The sequence below is a fragment of the Sebastes umbrosus genome, chromosome 23 (genome assembly GCF_015220745.1).
Source record: "Sebastes umbrosus isolate fSebUmb1 chromosome 23, fSebUmb1.pri, whole genome shotgun sequence".
Classification (NCBI taxonomy): Eukaryota; Metazoa; Chordata; class Actinopteri; order Perciformes; family Sebastidae; genus Sebastes; species Sebastes umbrosus.
This window is the reverse complement of record NC_051291.1, coordinates 8,816,939-8,831,458: the sequence shown is the minus strand read 5'-3', so window position 1 is coordinate 8,831,458 and position 14,520 is coordinate 8,816,939. Positions and strand designations below refer to the sequence as shown.

At 37.9% G+C, this 14,520-nt stretch overlaps 1 protein-coding gene across 2 annotated transcripts in view; it reads left to right on the top strand.

The window, feature by feature from the left end:
• rassf3 (Ras association domain family member 3) overlaps positions 1-14,520 on the top strand; it is a 64,605-nt gene that overhangs the window by 37,021 nt on the left and 13,064 nt on the right. The gene's annotated exons all lie outside the window — the stretch shown is intronic.

The following is a 14,520-nucleotide window of genomic DNA, read 5'->3' as shown; positions in this document are numbered from 1 at the left end:
TTTGAAATGAAATAAATGTTTATGTGGAAAACATGTCCATATTCCTATAAGAATCTCAGTCTAAACCGACATCTTATATGCACAGTCTATGCAATATACCACTTAATGTAAAACAGATTAAATTCAAACGTTCAGTTTGATGGTATGAGCTATATCATGAAGCATTAACCCCGTCACTCTCTCAGTGCATCAGTCTCGACCACTCATAAACGTTGAATCACCGCCTTTTAAATCAGCTTAGCTGCAGTATTATATGACAGCATTAATGTTGGCCCATCACAGGAACTTTGCGTGCGTCAATCTGGAAAAAGGAAGTGGTATTTCCTCCAGTTTTCCCAGTAAAAGAAATGAAGTGCAGGCTGTTTGCTTTAAAAAGACTTTAAGCCAACTGTCATCATAATGTAGAGTAATAACGGGAGGTTATTGACCGCTAAGTCCCTCCCAGAGCTGATAGATTTATAGTGTTTACCTGACTACAACCTGCAGCCTCTCCAGGTGTTTTCCATTATGTCACTTCTGTTTGTTTTTAGACATATTTACAGTGAGTCTGTGTGCTTCTTGATAAGTTTTTTTACGGCATATTTATGTAATCTCTGCACGCATTAAAGTGAGGTCATTCTCCACTGTTGAGCTAAGATTTCCAGCTTCCTTATCCGTCGCTGTGGGAAAAGGACCTCATGGTTTATTATCTCCAAGGGTAACTGATAGACAGACTGACTGCCACGGTGGTAGACAGATTCAGATCTTATCACAACCTCTGTTTCTTTCACTTGCTCAGTAAACCACTGTATGACCTCACCAACCAGCTTATTGTTTGAGCAAACCTCTGCAGACTTTGTACGCTCTTTTACCTGCCAACTGAAACTGTTGTTCAAACACAATTTGAGCTTTGATCGCGTGTTTGTCGTTTATGTTTCAGCTCCTGTTGCACAAGGTTTATAGCTTGTCACTGTTTGCATTTGTCCTTGGGTTATGACTACATCAAGCAAAGAGTTTTGATGTTAATCTAATAAATTTAGAGGGAAAACTGGAAACTTATTTTGATTAAAACACCTCGTGAACACTTTGAATCCACATCTGCCCTTTCTCACATTCTCCCTCTAGATTTCCTTCCTCTGTCTGTCCAACCTCACCCTCCGCATCCTCTATCCTCTTCTCTCCTCCCTTCATCCTGGTTCCTCCTCCATTGTTATGTCACTTCCTGTCTGTTCTCAGCTTTCCATCCTGTTCTCTCAACACCAACGAGGCCACCCAGGTCTGGTTGTTGTTATAGCCATACTGATTCTCAGTAGTGCACCTTGCTGATTTGAGGCATTGATTCAATCTATGACTCTTTTTTGTCCAATATCTTCTGAGTTCAATTAGATCGAATTTCCAGTTCTGTCTTGGCAGCAGCCTTCTGTCTGATACTGTATCTATAAGCCTGCGAATGTGAGTTTGAGTTGTTGTCCTTGGTCGTCTTTGACCTTATAAAGACTGTTAGGCCCCATCCACTGATGCAGATTAAACTCATGACCCACTACACATTGAACCTCTTTCCAAAACCTGTAAATTAAGTCTCAAACGTATTCTTAGTTTCCTCAAAGAACACGTAATGTGCAGTCCATCTGTTTATTGGAAACAATGGGAACAAAAAAGGATTTAACTAGAGTCCGTCTTTAGTCTGTGATTATAGCTTCCTCAGTGAGAGGCCACAGGTTGGTTGTCTGGTAGATCAAGCATTGTGTGTATGTGTCTTTATGTGAATTACAGTTGTGTTTAAAGTCCTTTCAGTCAACCTTTACAGTGTTTAGACTCACAACACTACCATGCCAACCATAAACACAGTCAGTGTTAGATCTCTCTCTGTCTCGATGTCCATGAGGGCCGATTATACTGCATGAACCTTGATCAACCGGTTGCTCAAAGTAGTTTTAGTTTTATTGAAGAACACATTTAGCAAATGAAGACAAAACATCCCTGCAGTGTTGTATGGAAACATTTTCCTCCTTCTCTTTCCTCACAATGGTGTCAGTCTATATTATAGCTGTAGGTGAACTTTGCCTCAACCTGCCCAGAAGAACGTCATTGCTCTGACATCCATCGATGGTCGTAAAGCTGCTTCAGAAGTTTTTTTACACTATGACAGGAATTTAATTTACATTTAATCTGCACAGTTTGCTACAAAGTGGGTTTTGCATCTAGGTTACAACATGAGAAGTTGCGGTGAAGCCTGGCTATACTTTGGTTAAAAAGCCTTTAAGAAAAGGCATGCTGTGGTTTAACTCTTATGCCATACTGGTGGACGGCAAAGTCGGTCGGGCTGGGTGACGCAGCAGAGCAGACGGCTACCAGCTAGCGACCTGAGATGGCACTCACCTGTCACTCAAAGTGGCCATGCCCCTAAATTATGCCTAACTTTCAGCCTTGATATGATTTAAACAGGTGAATTATATAAATATTCACCCGCTGTACAGTTGTCAAGAATGAGGAAATTAGCTATAGAGACCAAAACCGTTTTTTGTACCAGGCTGTAAACCTGTTTATTTCTGCTGTAAAGTCACTTCCGTGTTGACTTCATTTCTCAGGACCAAAGGTTGCTGCTTGGCTTTAACACACACTGACGGGAATAAAGATTTACAAGGGCCTTCTGCATTGTACTTACTTAACTGTAGATATCAAATTGAATCAACTAAAAAGTAAAGAATGAATGTCAAATATCAAACACAAGTTTACTTCATTACTTTGCACATACTGTATGATATCAGTCAATCTTGAGCCAACACAGTTATGTGTCTGCATGTGTGTTGCTGGTGTCCCTGTTGACTGTCTGCAGGTTACATAATGCTTTTTATGAGATTCTTTTAGCCTTTCCCGTCTCTCCTTCGCTCTGCTTTTCCAAAGGAAACATTAAGTGGAATTGTTCTCAACTGCGCGGCCCTCGCTATCTCTTCAAACAGAACCGGAGTGCTTTTATGCCTGGAAACACACGCACACGCACACACACACACACACACCTCCTGTAACACAGCATTGGGCTGTTGTATAATAAGATAAATCTGCCTTTGAGAGGCACCTGCGTCATGGAGAGTATGAGGTGTTTGTCAGGACTTTAATGTGTGTGTGTGAGGGGAAAAGGGAAAGTTGGAAAGGATGTATATCTATAAGGATGCATTCAATATATAGTATATTGGCCTATAATGCCTTTGGAATGGTCAAATAAAAAAGTTAATCATCAAAGTTTTGTCCTTTATCAAGCACAAATGCCAAACATTTACTTCTTCCAGCTTCTCAAATGTGAAAATCTGCTGCTTTTGTGTTTTATGTCATTTTAAATTTGGACAAAACTAGCAATTTCAACAGGTCACCTTGTATTTCTCACTATTTTCTGACATTTTATAGACCAAACGATACAGTCAGACAGATTAATAGCCACTTAAAATACCCATTCGTTTCAGCACTACAATAATAGTCTATATTTATACAGTCCTACTGGCCTTGTGTGTCTTGTGGACAGTGTTGATGAATCACACAACCAGCTGCTTTAAACAGACTCTCTACTGTACTGTACTCTGTGAACAGGTGGTCAAGTGGTTTCTAAACCCTCCCCCCGTCTCCTCCTCTTTTCCTTCCCCCTCTTCGCTTTACCTCTCTGTGGAGAAACTGACCACCTGTAGCATCATATTACAAGGTCAAAGGGCACCAGACGGGAGGCGTAACCTGTCTTGTAAGGGCACTAAAGAACTGTATTTTTTACTTTTTCACCAGCAATAGCAGACATTCCTTAAGTTCGTCATGCTATTAGTGGTGTTTTTCTTTATTTTGCTCTACAGTTTGAATATATTTGCTTGAAATGGCAGGACTTCACAGCCTCCAAATGCAGAAATATGCCGGTACTGCTAATAACAGTATATTACGTCAATGTATCCTCATAAAACGGTTCACATGATATCTTACAAAAAGTTATTCCTCATTTTTTGTGCATTTTCCTATGAATATCGAGCAACACGGGACGCACATGTCAATTTCTGTTCCGGTCTTTTCAATGTAAACTTCCGTCTTCCGTCGGTAACAAAACTTCTTAGTTAGGTTTAGGAAAAGATTGTGGTTTGGGTTAAAATAACACCAGAAGTGACATAACTTAAGTACGGAAATTACGTGACAAAAACTAATTAGTTAGGTTTAGGAAAAGATTGTGGTTTGGGTTAAAATAACTCCGGAAGTGGTGTAACTTAAGTACGGAAATTACGTGACAAAAACTAATTAGTTAGGTTTAGGAAAAGATTGTGGTTTGGGTTAAAATAACTCTGGAAGTGGCGTAACTTAAGTATGGAAGTTATGTGACAAAAACTACTTAGTTAGGTTTAGGAATGGATCCACTTGGTGAGGTTTAGGCAACAAAAGTACTTGGTTAGGTGGTTTAGGAAAAGATCATGGTTTGAGTTCAAATAACTTCGGAAGTAGCGTTACTTAAGTTACGTTATATTGGTAAAATCAAGGATTGGCATCTGCGTACTTCCCTGTATCTAAAACATGATATAGAAAAGATGTATTCCACAGAATACAGTATGCTTTTTCTGAATAATTTCGGTGTTGTTTAGTAAAAGCAGTGGATCATCCTTTATCCTTCTAGAAGTTTAAATGTTTTTTGCTGCTGACAATGTGTAATGATCTAAGTGTGCTTGTATAAAAGTGAGTGGTTCTTCCTGCCCAGCCTCCTCTGAGTTTATATGATCAGTAATGAACCATGTGTTGTGTTGGTTGGTCTCATGCTCCGTGAGGCATCCCGTCACATACCAGTCTTCACTTAGAAGCTCATCTGGGAGCAGTTTAGACCGGCTGTGTTCTCCGAGCAGACCATTATCACCAAACCACAGCGCTCTTTGGCGGTTTGGCTCTGTTTGATGTGCAGAGGAGAAAGTGAGAGTCTAATGATGATAAATAACAAGACAGGTTTACTGAACGTGTGCGTTGATGTGTTGAAGACCACCTTCTCAGAAGATTTCTGGTGTGAGAGTCAGTGTTGTGGTTGGAGAGGAAGAGGTTTTTGGAAATGCTTTGTTGTTTTGAACGTGTGAGCAACGTTTCCTTCTTAATTCAACATGTTATTAATCAGAGGTAGACCTATGAGTTAGACGGACAGATATCATCTGATATTTGCACACTTCAGATAAAGTGTATAATCGTGTATGTCAGCCGATAAGTAACAAGAAACTGCAGTACCGAAATGTCAAACATATGTTTGAGGTATATTGTCTCCATTATAATGTTTGTCCACCACAGATGGATCAGTACACATACAGTAGAGAAAAATGTTTGTTTTACAGCTGAAAAAATTAGTCATGTAATCAATTCATCAACAGCAAATCAATCGCAACAATTTTGATAATCATTTTAGTAATCGATTCAATAAAACGAAAAAAACAGTATTTTGCCTTCTCTAAGGTGAAGATTTTTTTGCTTTTCTTGTACAGCAGCGTTTTTCTGCAACCACGACAAAAAAATAATGTCATAACAACATACCAACTTATCTCGTTATAACGAGAAAAGTTTGTTTTAACAAGATCCGTCGATTTTGTGACAAGATATAGTGATATGTTGTTATAACAAGAAAAGTTTCTTATAAAAAATGAATCATTTGGTATCAAATAATAATAATGATATTGATCATTCGTTTTTTTTTTCTTTTATTGGGGGGGTATTTATTATTATCATTATTATTGATCATTTTCATTTGATTTTTTTCAGTTTTGTTTTGAATTACGTAAATTAAAAACAAATATTTTAATGCACATCTTTAAAATCATTATTAGTAATAATTTTATTAATTTAATTTAATTTGTTTTTTATTTTTTCAGTTTGTTTTGAATTATGCAATTAAAAAAAAATAAATAAATAATTTCCAATGTACATCTTTAAAACCAATGAAATTTTATCAAAAAAGTAGTAATAATAATATTTAATGAGAAAATATGTTAGAATAATATTAAATATATCTTGTAAAATCAAGAAAAAAATATTTTTATAATGACAAACTGAGCAACTATTATTTTGTCATGGTGGCAGCATACACTTGGACTTGGACTTTTATTGAATGTATTAGCTTGTGTGGTGGGCATCATTTGCTATTTTATGGTATTTTATAGACCAATTAGAACCATTATAGAGTGATTAAATGAGAAAAATAATCAACATTGACAGCCCTAGTTTGTTTATCGTTATTTATTGGGTGTTATCATCATTTAAGTCTCAAATATCTGCCTCAAAAATTCAGTATTGGTCTGGCGATCTTATAGAGGTATTTTTAATTAAAATTTAAAACACAGAACTTTAAAGTTACGACTTTTAGTCCTTTTATTGTGATATAAAAATGGAGAAACTTTGCTAATTTATAAACATTGTTGTTACATGTAGGCAATGTATTCAGACTCGAAAATAATGTGAAACAGTCAGTGTTATTGCAGCATTCCTCACACCCCACTCATCCCATCATAACATTCATAATGTTAGGCTTACACATAATGACGGCGTATAGACTGACAGACTGGCGTGCCAAATAACCATCATCCTGTGTGTCATTAGTTGTTTCATGATGTGACTTAAAATGGGGCAACTATCCCACACTGAGCTCACACACTTTTCCAACTAGAAACCTTGAATGTCTGCGGGTTCTGGTTCTGGACGGTGCTGGCTGATCATTATGTTGATGTGTGTGGTGGGTTTGAACATTAGGGTGGTTGGATATCTGTTGTTTTGGTTAGCTTGATGTGGGAATATGTGTTTTTGTGTTTGGGTGTGTGTTCTCTTTCTAATGGGATTTTCCACTGTTGCAGAGAGGTGACTAGAGCGACATTATAGTCATTATTACACCTACACATCTCACAGGTATTGTTTCCATTATCAGGCCTCGTACAGACACACCTGCCTTTGACATCCTCATTGTGTCCATTGTATCACAGCAACGACCTGTGGTACTCTGATACCACATTATGTAATTTAGGGCTCACTTTTTCACACGCCTAAGAGTACTAAAACTATGGACACCTTGTATTTTATACAAGGTGTTCTAAAACGCCTTGTATAAAATAAAGGATGATTATAAGCAAGCTGTCGAGTCATGCTTTAGCCAGCATGCACATTACCAGGGCCCTGGCCAACCTTAATTTGGTCAATTACACCTGTGTTTATCCTGCAATTATATGTAAAAATGGCTGAATTAAAAGAACTGGATACAGTGTTGGAGGCTTGGCCCCGGTCATACCTATGAGAGTTGCTCATTGGCGCACGAAGCCTAAATGGCTCGACTTCTGTCTGGAAAAGTACCCGGATCTTGGCGGAGTAGCGTCCGCTTGGTCACATGACTTGGTCACAGGGGTCCCAACGTCACGCCATCGTCGCGGCTTGCGCTACGGCCTCGGTCTGGGTCTCACTCACATGAACGGAGGAAGGGAAATAACTCTGGATTCAGCTATTGGTGCGTTTCTACAACTTTAAAAATAAGGACTATTAGAGTGTTCGTACTGGGAAGTTGATTCACCTCAAAAAAAAATATCCGCTGAGTTACAGATGTCTCTTTCCCATTGTAAGTCTATGAGAAAAACACTTTTTGGGCCCAATGCATCACGTGACTGACACGGAAGTTGCAGTACCACCATTTGGCCACTACAAAAGTCCATATCGATGACCGGCGCTCTTCCTGGGGGCTTGCTATACACTGGCGGAAACCCTGTCCTTAATCCTGTTAATGGAATATGCTAATCATTAGCATGTTGGCAGCATGCTCTGCGGACCACAAATGTTTCTGCTAAACTTCATAGCAATCAATTAAATAGATGTTGAGACATTTCACTCGATTCACACTGCTGGACCAACATTTCCATCTCTAGAGTCGTGCTACTTGTCTGACTAAAAATGCAATAGCTGTTGTTATGTGTTGTGTTTTTGTATTTTCGTGTTTCCGTATACGCTGTGAGGGTCGTAAAGGACAGAGGGTGTCGTATAATGTACAGACTGTAAAGCCCTCTGAGGCAAATTTGTGATATTGGACTGTATAAATTAAGTTGACTTGACTGTGAATGTGGCGTGCATAGATATAAAACTGTTTTATGATGGTGTCATGTTGGGATAAAGTGAGTCATAGATATAAAACTGTTTTATAATTATGGTAGCATGTGGCATACTGTAGACTGGGGGAGTATAAAAGTATATTAATATGTGGGATGTGTGTATATATGTTCACAGAGAGTTGACAAAGTGTTGTAAACACATGCATTAATATCTGTTTGCGGTGTTTGAGCAGCCTCTGTATAGATTGAGGCTCATTTAGTAATGAAGTTGTCAGATGTGACTGATGGTGACTGGCTCCTTCTTCCGTTGCTTCATATCTGACTCATGGAGGCTGTTCGGTAGAGTGAACCTTGTTTTCATTACTACAGTTTTGTTTGTTTCCTATTGCTTTCTTTGGCTGAATTTCTTTAAATCATATTTAGTATTTTTGTGGTTTCCTAGGAGTTGAACCGTGTCATTAAAAAACTGTTAACGATGCTGTTTTTTGACATGAAAGTTGATGATGTAAGTCTTTGGATTCAGGATTGTTGTAGTTTTGTAACATAACATTAATCTTATGAAGTCATTTTAGTAAACGCAGTGAGTTTTTAAGTGTTGAGCAATCCCCACAGGCTTGTATGTACATGTGTGTGTACGTGACGTTCTCAATGTACAACTCTGCTCATTATTAGGTCTGTAGATAAATGCATATTTACAACTGTGAGCCCAGAAACAGATTGTAGAAAATTCATTATCGTGTGCTATAGCACCTTGTAACTGTCCATTAATTGATCAGAATATTGTGACTCCCTCTCTTTGTATTTGACATGTCAGGATTTATGTCCTACAGCACAATTACAGAGGTAGAATATAATAATTATGTAATGCTTTTACTAGATTATCCAACCATTTGCTCATTTACCTTGCAAAAACGCCAAACAATCTCTGGCTCAAAAGTGAGGATTTTCAATTTTTCTCTCTTTTATTTTGTTGTAAATTAAATATCCTTGGGTTTTGGACTGTTGCTCAGACAAAACAAGCTATTTTGAAGATATTTGTCACTATTTTCCCACACGTTATAGACTAAATGATGGAAGATTAATATGAAAAACAGTCATAATTACCCAACATGCATGTACTGTATTTACTGCTGTTCTGTTTTCTGAGGAATGAAACTCACCAGAGGAAGTCTGGCTTGTTGTTGGCTCACAGTTCTCAAACACACTTATACAAATATACACACCTCTGTTCTTCCACCAAGGTCAGAGTCACGAAGTTTCATCATCTCAACCCACTCATGCTTACTCACTTCCCACACAATACAACACACACCTCTCTGGGCCTGTTGCTCAATTCTTCTGCTGGTAACTAATGTGTGCACAGACTCATTTCTCCGACTCTTTCTTTTACTGTTTGTATTTTGCAATCAGGAACGACTGATAATCAAACATGAATTCACTGTGTTTGTGGGAGACATTTGGCTAAGCTGTGTCTTTGCCCTGTTTTTAATGAAAGCCATTTTTCAGTTTTAATGAGGACATTTCTCAGCAGGCAGTTTAGAGAGCGTCTCCAGTGTGAGCTGACCATCAGTGTGGTCGGACATGTTTTTAATGTTATATTTATCTCCAAAGCAACCAAATTAACTGCACGACTAGCAGCTGCGTTTGAAAAGAGGCAGCTAGGGACACTTGTTAAACATGATGTCAGAATATTACTAAAGATAGAAAATCCGTTTTGGTTATGAGAAAGAAGTTTTCCTGATATTTCTTCCTTCTCTTTTGTCTACGTCTCTCCTGCATGTTTCTTCTCCGTCTTCACATCCTCATTCTTTACTTGTAATCAGTCTTTTCTTTATTATTGCTTTTTTCTCTTCCTTCCTCATCCTTCTTCACATTTTCCACCCTAGTTTTTCTCTTCCTCTTTCTTCTAACATCTTCCTACCTACCACTTTTTTGTCTTTGCTTGTGTCTTCTTCTTCTTCTTCTTTTACCTCGCCTTTGTTGCTGTTGGTACAGGTCTTGATGGAGGACCACCCAGCCCTCCTAACAAGCCTGTCTGTGGTCTCCTCTCAGACTCCTGAACCGTAACTGTGCGTCCTGTTCTATGCCGTCCATGTTCCCGTGTTGTACTTACTGAACCACTCTGGAAACATACAGACCGTACTGCAGGCTGATGTCAGCAGTCCTCTCTGGTTCACATCATTGTGTCAAGCCTTGCTTCTTGTCTCTATGCGGTCCAGCTGGTTTAGTCTACAGGTTTCACTCCTCTGTTTGCAAAGACAATAGCATCGTTTTCCTCTTTTCTTCTCTTCTGAAGACAAAGCTGACAGTTTTAGTACAATTTTGAGGTACTTGTGCTTCAGTATTCCCAGTAGGAGTGTCTTCTTCCAAAGAAATTCACTCTACTAACATACGATTTTGTTGAGTTTCTCCACAAAGAATCACACATAAGCACCACTTTAATCTTGTGTTTACCAGAGATGTGCTCATAAGTTTCTTAGAAATACGTCATTCAGCATGTAAAAAGCATAAAAAATGACTAATCGACCAAAGAAATCTTAGTCAACTAACACCAAAACTACCGGCAGCCGTAATTTCCAGTTTCTGCTACTTTATACGTCTACTCTACTACAATTCACAGTGAAATATTGTGAGATTTACTCCACTACATTGTTTGGAAATCTTTGGTTATTTGGCAGATTCACATTGAAAATACTGAATATAATCAACAAATTAATTATGATGGATAAAGATGAGACTTTAGCACCACTTTTAGCAGCTGCAACATTAATGTAATGTTTATATTAATGCATCAATAATTATAATACAATAATATAATTTTAATTATTATGAAATGGGCCATGCTTTTACCCAAGTACAATCTTGTTTGCAGGAGTATTTCTACACTGTGGTATTGCTACTTTTACTTAAGTAAGTACTTCTTCCACCACTGCTAATATTGATATATGAGAGTAACAAGAATCAAATAACAGTGTATTAATAGCTTATATTCACTTTTAAGATACATATTTTGGCAAGGATACCTCAAATTAGAGGATCTATACTTCCTTGGGTCCCTTTTAGATCTTGTTTTTTGAAGATTATTTCATGCAGATTAGTTTTAGATGAGTTTTCCACAAGTTTGTTTTCGATTTGTGCAAAAAATTTTGACCTGTGAAGACCTCTACCTCAAATGTTGTTAGAAAAAGTCTGTGACAATGTACTTACAGATGCAGGATGTTTTATAGTTAAACCAAAAAGTGTCATTGTCAAAGACTGTGAAGATAAAAGAGAACAGTACGTTCTGAACAGTGAACTTTGTTGAAAATTAAAATGACAACTAACTAAAATGCAAACAAACACAGCAAGAAAAATAAGTAGCAAATAAACATAAAATGCAATAAAATGTTAACTAAAACTGTCATTCATATCTGCCCATTCCAACAATTATACTAATATTTGATCAGGCCATCAGGTGTGTTTGGTTACGTATTGCTTAACTGATCATTGTTATTAACTGGGAGCATAAATGCTGAATTCTTACAAGCAAGACATGTTGATCAAATGTTATATAAGCATTTTGAATTTTATTACCTGTACCTGTATTTTTAGGATACATTATTGGCTAGTTTAGTCTTCTAACTGATGTTTCATATTGAAAACAATGTGAGTAACAAGAGAAAGACAGCCTCTAACCAAAAACACAGTTGTCTGTTTCAGCCCTGAATCCCTGGAAGTCAGCCAGGTGTAAATTAAAATGCGGTTACAAAAGTTACGTTATAGAAAATAGACAGCTGTGGTTACTGAAAGGCTTATAAAGTAGTTGGCACTGCATAACACGGATGGATAGATCTATAAAAGGCTTTAACAAGGCTGCACTGTGTCTACTGTATATGAGCTTCCATTAACTCTGGAATGTCCACTTAAGAAGAGGAGTTTGTTTCTGTCCATTAGCCAAGGATTATAGAGGAAAGGTGTGAGCACTTCCACTTGTACAGCAGCACATGTATGTGGCGTTGTACGTGCATGTGTGTGTAGTACTGTGTACCCATTAGTGCAGGAATGCTGGGAGGAAAGGTGTGGCCGATCTCGACTTCCCCCCGTGGACTCAACAGGAAGTAACATAGAGAGGGAAGGAGGGTGAGGAGGGTAGAATAATGGACATAAGATGGATTTAAAGGGTGGAAAAACCAAGAAAGTTGATCGTATATGGATTAAAAATGTCACCAGAGATTTTATGTAAGGTGCTTATGTTTGAGGATTTTGCAGAAATGCTCTATAGGAATATTTTTGGAGGTTTTGCAGAAGGAAATTTGGTTATTTTACCTTAAAGAAAAAGGCTGGGAGCTGCTGATCTAACCAGTATAAACTGTCTTGTTAATGTTTTGCTAAATAAAATGACCTTTACTTTGGTCATTTCAATCATACATAGCTTAGAGGAAGTAAGTAAACACAGCGACTGAAATAAAATGTCTTTCTTGTCCTTTAAAATGTAGGTTAGATATAGTTAGCACAGACAAACCACCGTGTTTAGTCTACCAATAACACACAAACACACAGTCCACTGCTTTAGGGTCTATTGAGATGAGCTAGACTTGTTTTGTCTGCACACACTTACATGGTGATGTCATCTATTTACAGACAGGGGATGCAGACGAGTGTGACAGTGTTTAACAAAGGCAGGAATGCTGCAGGTGTGTGTGATAAAAGTCTGAAGAAATAAAAGACAGACTAAACTTTAACTACCAGGGTTATTCTTGAAACAGCAGTCAGGGAACAGGGAGACTGATAAAACTTTATCTCTGTCTATTTTCTCTTTTGTTTCTATCTTGTAACTTTTTATTTTCTCTGTTTCTTCTGCTTTTTCCAGCGTTTACTGGTAGATCTGGTGAGCAGAGTCTGTTCTGCTTTTTAATGCTCGTCTGCTCTATGCAACAAGTGTAGTATGGAGACAGGAAATCTAATTTAATTGCCTTAAATATTAAATCAAATGTTTAGAACTGGCAGTTTTTATACTTATAGTAGTCCCATTCTAGAGCTGGGCAATTAGAGGACAAAAATCTGCTGTCATAACATGAGTATTTGGTTGATTTAAATAACCAAAATAAGTGCCTCAATATATCTTCTTATTTAGCTTTCAAGGTGTCAAACTTCACCTCTATAATATCATTTTAGTCAACATAAAGCTTCATTACTCAGAGCTCATTAGTCAGAGCTTTACAGTTGAGTCCTATTGTCACATTATTATCTCATAAATAAAGAGGTCTTATAAAGAAGGCCTTTGTTAATGTCAGAACAAATCATTGCATGTCATGAAACATACTTTTAAGCTTTGACACCGTGTCCTAACTGGAAGCGAGTGACGAGGCACAATGCAACGTTTTGAGCTGCGCTTTTGTCGTACACCCTGTTTTTATTTTTTCCTGTCGCTCGCGGCCGTTTATTCATGGATGAAAAACGACTGATTAGTTTACATAAAATAAGCCACCAGTGCAGCTGACAGCGGGAGAAAACCGGGTCAATTGTCCTGGATGTAGATGAGGATATTAACTTCATTATTGCCACTTTTGCTAAAATGAGAGAAATTAGGCCTACAAATCAGGAGCATTAAAGGACCAAGAGAGTGAGAATAGCATCATTTGCTCTTCTTACATCTATCTATCTGTCTTAGTTACTGTACTGTGTTGTTAGTCATCATAGGCCTAGCATAAAAAACATTTTTAATGTCTTCATTTGGTAATTAGTGCAGTGGTTCTGTCCTAATGTGTCCTGATTCTTAAATAAATCCAGTGTGCTGTTGTTCGACTTTATGCAGATGATGTTGCTCTCTGACGTACAGAATTTCCTTCTCTAAAAGTTGCTCAATAATGGAAAAGCAGGCAGCACCTTTTTAAAATATGACAGACTTGCCAATGTTTATTATTTTTTGACAATTTTATATGTTGACAAAACAAAGTATATTGTGTTTTTTTCTACACAGAACAACAGTGCAAGATTCAGGCCTCAGCTTCAGTGTTAGTCAACTTAAAGATGGAAGTGAGATAATTATCTGTTTCTGGTGCAACTCAACTTCTTTATTCACCTTAATTATTGAAACCCAGCCACTGTCTTTTTCCTTCTGTCCTCCCTTCTAACCTCCGTCCAGTGTTGATCTTCCAGCTACAGTGGGAGGATTCGCTGTGCTCTTAAATAGGACCATGACCTCATTGTGTTGTAGCTCCGCTGTGCTCTGCTTCTCTTGTTTGTTTGGATTTGGTTGCTCTCACCCTCCCAGTTCCTGTTTAACCCTGTCCATCCTGAACACTTCCCAGCCTGGACTGGACACAGTTGATATGCACACCCATGAGGGCTAGTATGACATTTTTGGGTCAATAACATCACCATGGGTCAGTATTAGGAGCTCTTGGTTAACAGTTTTTCTGAGGAATTGTTTGAGTCTCAAATAGGAGGATTTTGCTCAGTTTAAAACTATCAGTGTTTCCTGCCACAAAGACTT